Raw genomic sequence first — 6,170 nt, forward strand, 5'->3', positions numbered from 1 at the left:
AAATATATGAAGCTTGTATTTTTTTCATAGACTTACAGCTACCTGAAATTATCTTATTTGTTGGCTTACCTATTTGGTTCTTGTATCCCTTCACTAGAATACTGTCTTCCTATAGGCTGGCATGGAGCTTACGGCTAAGATATTGCAGCCAGGGCAAGGGTACAGAGGGAGACACACCTGTCAGTCTAAATACCTAAAAGGTATAAATCAACCTAACACATTGTTACCTCGGATAGAACCTCCAACTTTGACAAGTAAAGTTTAATTTAATTAAAATGACAAAATAAAAATGTTTTCATATGGCTGAAATTTAATTAGCATTTAATTATCATTGTACCTGTCAGAATATAATATTGATTGGCTGATGATTTTGGATGAGTAATAAAGGTATATAGAGGCCTTCCCTGGTGGCGCAGTGGTTAAAAATCTGCCTGCCATTGGTGATGACTTAGAGGGGTGGGATAGGGAGGGTGGGAAGGACTTGTGGGAGGGAGGGGATATGGGGATATATGTATAAATACAGCTGATTCACTTTGTTGTACAGCAGAAACTGGCACGACAGTGTAAAGCAATTATACCCTAATAAAGAGCTTAAAAAACAAAAACAACAAACAACAAACGAAACAAAACAAAAAAAGAATCCACCTGCCATTGCAGGGGACACAGGTTCAATCCCTGGTCCAGAAGATCCCACATGCCATGGAGCAACTAAGCCCATGCACCACAACTACTGAAGCCCGAGCGCCTAGAGCCCATGCTTCACAACAAGAGAAGCCACCACAATGAGAAGCCTGCACACCGCAATGAAGAATAGCCCCTGCTCACAACTAGAGAAAGCCCACGTGCAGCAGTGACCCAACGCAGCCAAAAAAGTAATAAAGTCCAAAAAAAAAGTCAGTACATACAACTACAATTCTGTGAAACATGTTCCCATTGATAATAATTAGAAAAGAATTTGGCATGATTAGAAGACATTCAGTAAAGTTTCAAAAAAAATAAAATAAAAAAAATAAAGGTATATAGAGCTAATACATACCCTATATATTTGGCTCATAAAGTTTTGCCTTCATTTCAGCAAAATGGCCAATTATGTTGTTTTATCCAGACTCCCACTAATTGTGTTCTATTGGCAAAAATGATCAGAGATTAAAAAATAAAATTTAATTATATTCAAAGTGTACAAAATTTGAATATATTTTCATAAAAATATAAATTATGTAAAAAAATCAATACATTATTTTTCCCTTTTTCAAACGTTTTCAAAATAATTATCTTCCAGAAGGCAAAAATACAGATTATAATGACATTTTAAAATTAAATAAAACTAGCTTTTTAAAAATTTTTTGGAAAATATTATTACCTTATTTTAATAAAATATTTTCATAGAAATTATTCACAAGTTTATTATTCCATGTCCATCTAATTCCCAGTGTAAAGAATCAGTATCAGGGAAGTCCCTGATGGTCCAGTGGTTAGGACTCTGTGCCTCCACTGCAGGGGGCACGGGTTCCATCCCTGACTGCCGAACTAAGATCCTGCAAGTCACGCAGCGAGACCGAAAAAAAAAAAAAAGAATCAGTGTCACCCTTCATTCATGGTATATCTATAGCTACCTATTTTAAAATGTAAGAGTCATATGAATTGTTTAATGTTCTTAAAAGATCCTCAGCTATCACATCCAGTTGTTGAGAATATGTAGTACAATAATTCATGAGAACCCCAGAACCATAAATTGGAAAACAAAAGGAAACAAAAAATTACATGTTTGGAGCTACTTAGAAATAACACTTTACTATGCAAAAATCTAATATGTAATAACAGTCTGAAAGGAAAACTGTGACAAGTTCATCAATTTGTCTTTTCTCTTACCTAAGTACTTTTGGATTCAAATCTTCCCTGCACTCTTGAAGCAGTGTCCCGAAACAGTGCAATCCACAAACCTTCAGAACATTCAAACAGGGTTGTCTTTTATTTGAGGACACAGGGCAAGAGACCTGTTTCCCTGAAGCTTAAAAACATAAATCAGAGACTGGATGTTACAGGATCAGAGTTACAGGATGTGTCACAGCAGTCCTAAATGGCAGTTTTGGAGGGACAGGCTTCCACATTTTAAAACAAATTTCTTATGTATTTGTGATATTCATGTGCAGACCTTATGCTGGTCCAAGGATGGTATGCAGTTCCAAGTCCTGTCTTCAGCAGGGCTTTGTCAAGTTTATGGCTGAATCCTTCCTACAAAATAAAGTGCCAGGGTACGGTTGACAATAAATATTTATGAGCTGAACAAATGAATGAATGAAGGTAAATGTGTGTAAGCTCTATCTGTATCTCCTTCCTGTTCAAGAAATGTGTGTCAGAATGCAAGTGAGTGAGAGTAGCATTGTTACGGGAATAATTTAGCATTATTCTAACTATGATAAAGTAAATTATTCAGAAAATTAAAAATTATATTATTAGCGGATTATTTGCATCGTGTATTAAGACTGATGGCATACTGTCTCCTTGAAAATGTATCTATTGATGAGAAACAAAGTAAGATGTATATCATTAGCAGTATAAATGCAGCATGTGAAATCTACATTTTAGTCAAGTTAAGAATTTGTTTCATGTTGTGTCCCAAACAAAGTTATATACATTATTATGGGGTTGCACACTGTGGTCTTGTCGCTCAAAATTACAATTATTTTTCCGGTTATTTGGAAATGCTCTGGTAGGGAGGGAAATGGGAGTTGAGAAAAATGCTCCGGAAATCAACCAGTGCAAGTGGTATATCTTTAGGAACCAGCAGATGGCACCAGAGCGTTTTCCTGACCCCAGAGTGCAGTCCGCGGTATTCAGCAGGTACCTTATACGGAGCCGCAAGTTTTCAAACTTTTTAAATTTGAAAATTGTATATAATCATATAAAATTGGTTCATCAAATCTTCCATATATTATAAAATGTAATAAAAATAATGTCTTAAGCATTATTTAGAGAACCACAGGACTTTAAAATGTTCCTATTTTCTTAGCTAATGAGAAGATGTCAAAGTCATAAGTACGCTAAATGGTAGGTGTGGGTAGCCTGAATTCCAGCCGCTACCCGCCCCCCCACCCCTGCTCCATCCTAACTTAAATTCCATTGAATATGTGCCACTGGAAACATTTTTTGTTGATTAAAGTAATGGTGAAGTAGAGAACCGGGAAAGCCAGCAAAGTGAAATTAATAGCGTTATCAGAAAATCCAGGAAACGTTGGGTGGTGCTGGTGGGAGAAGGACTTGGCTCTGTGTGAGCTGGATTTGAAGAAGAACTTGGGGCAGAGAAAGGTGTTTTGGGGATAAACTGAAAAGAAGAGCAGTTCTCTGTATGAGATGATGTTAGATAGATAAGAAGTAAATAGAAAAAAATAAAAATGTTTTGCTTTGTGTTCATTTGGATTCTTCCTTTGGTATTTTTAAAAGACTTCGATGAAGATTTCCATTTATTGTCAGTTCTATTTGGGATCCAGACTAATATTTTTGGTAGTGTAACTTTATGCTGTAGCTAGTTTCACGACCCAGTAAGCCAGTCTAGTTTTATGGAATTATTTAAGTATTGTAAATAACATGACAAAAATACCATTATTTCCTAGTGACATGATTATATAGCTAGAAAAGCCAAGGATACAGTTCTAAAAACAATTGGATATAGTATGGAATATGGGAGACTAAATCAGTGCAAGTATATACACACAGACACACATATATATTTCTGGTGTCAAGAACATTTTATCTGTAATTATAAGAAAACAAACTGACAAAATAAAGGCCAATTTCCAATAGCAACACACACACACAAAAGTACCTCAGAGAAAAATTTATAAGATCTTTGTGAAGAAACTATAAAAACCTTTAGAAAATTAAGATGAAAGCTTTGAACGAGTGGAAGATTGATAGCTGTATTATGCTCCTGGATAAGGAGACAAATATAAAATATCTGTGCCACCCCCAAGTTAATTTACACATTTAATTCAGTCTTAAGGAAAATCCCAGAATGGTTTTTTAAATTTGACAAAATGTTTCTTAAACGGATATAAAAGAATAAGTATAAATGAATACATTTAAAAAATTCTCAGAGGAACCCTTAATGGAAAAGTATAATAGGGAAGATTAGCATTATCAGGTATTAAACATATATGACAGAGCGGCTGTCGGTAAAAGAGTATCACTCTGGGGCAAAATTAGACAAATAGATCCCCAGTACCCAAGAGCAGAGCCAAAACTAGACCCCAATTTAAGTGAGTATTTAAAATAGTACACGTAAATGTCAAAAACAGCCAGGGAAGAAAATTTTCACTAATTGATGTGGGGTAAATAATTTGGATGGAGTAAAAAAAAAAAATCAAAATAGATATGCACTTCATTCCACAGGCAAGAAGGGATTCCAGACACCTGTAGAAATTATAGTTCTGAATAGAATAGAGTAACAGGAACCATTTTTACACCCCCACTGGAAACAACCAAAATGTGGACAAAATATGTGAAACAATGATTTTCAAGACACTGTACATCAGCCAACTCAGTTACCAGTGATCCTAGGAAGACATGACGTAAGCCAGGTGAGCCCCAAGGTTGCCCCAGTTTACTGCCTTGGGGGAGTCTCCTGGCCACAGCCCAAGCAGAGGACACCCAGGCAGAGCAGGACGGACTCTCTGAGTTGGAGAAATGGAGCTAAGAGTCCAGGGAGGACAAGGTGGCTGGAGTTTGTGGGTCAGAGTATGAAGAAGAGAGAATCTGAGAGAGGGCTCTGGAGATCTGCAGAGGGTCCCCCTCAGGTACAGGTCCTGGTCAGCTCTTGCTTGTGAGGAGACTACCTCAAACTGATCCTTTCGTCTGAAAGGATCAGAGGGAACAACATGTGTATCCGCCACGACCAGGAATGAAATTCTATCCAATCGTGAGGCTTTCATCTCACTCCTGTCACCAGTGAGATGAAAGCCTCATGACTGGATAGAATTCAGGGAAGGATCTTGCCTCAGAAGAAGGGAATAAGTGTCCCTGACTGACCACTGCTCCAGTCCCACCTAATGTCGCAAAAGCAAGACATGGAAGATAAAACTGTTTCCAGGCAACCTAACCACATTCCAGAGCAAAACTCAAGAATGTCTAAGGGGAAGCAAAAACAGCCACCACCCAAGAAGGTAAAATTTCACAATGTGTGACATGCAATTAAAAAAAAATTTATGAGGCGTGGAAAGAGGGAAGAAAATCAACATACAGTGAGGAGGAAAATCAATTGAAACAGACCGAGAATTAACACAGGTGTTAGAATTAGCAGACAAGGACCACAAACAATGGTTATAACTATATTCCATATGTTCAATAAGTTAAAAGAGACATAGGATATTAGAAGGAAAAAAAAAGACCTACATTGAAATACTAGAGAAAGAAATTGCAACATGTGACATGAAGAATACACTGCATGGGAATAATGGCAAAGTAGACATCACAGAAAAAGAGATTAGTGCACTTGAAAGCATAACAATGGAAGCTATTCAAAATGAAACAGCAGGAGGAAAGATAATTTTTTTTTTTAAATGAACAAAGCATCAGTAAACTATGGGACAACTTCAGGTGGACTAATATGTTTGTAATTGGAGTCCGCAGAGGAAAGGGACAGGCAGAAAAAACATTTGAAGAGATAATGGCTGGACTTTTTCTAAATTTGATGAAAAACGATGAATCCACAGATCTAGGAAGCTCAATAAACACCCACACAAGAAACAAGAAGAAAATGACCCCAAGTCTCATCATAATCAAATGCCAAAAATTTATATAAAAACTTAAGTAGTAGAAAACCCAGGAAACAATGGAATCACATATTCATCAATTTGGGGACTGACGTGAGAAAGGACTTCCTAGAAGTTTCAGAAAACAATTATTGAAGAAGACTTCAGTAGATACAACTACATATAAATGACAAATTTAAGTACTTCTGCTTTTTAAAATAATGTGTAAACAAACCAAACTACTTTTAAAAGGCAAGCAAAAGACTGAAAAAACAACAAATATAGAAGATAAAATATTATATACGTATATATGTATGCATATAACATAGCTCATAATAATGAGAAAAACACTGATTTCAATAAACAGCCAAAAATCATAAAAAATGATTCACACACACAAAATCCAGTTATTAAATTTACAGG

This window comes from Hippopotamus amphibius, chromosome 5 (assembly GCF_030028045.1).
Source record: "Hippopotamus amphibius kiboko isolate mHipAmp2 chromosome 5, mHipAmp2.hap2, whole genome shotgun sequence".
In the NCBI taxonomy this organism is placed as follows: Eukaryota; Metazoa; Chordata; class Mammalia; order Artiodactyla; family Hippopotamidae; genus Hippopotamus; species Hippopotamus amphibius.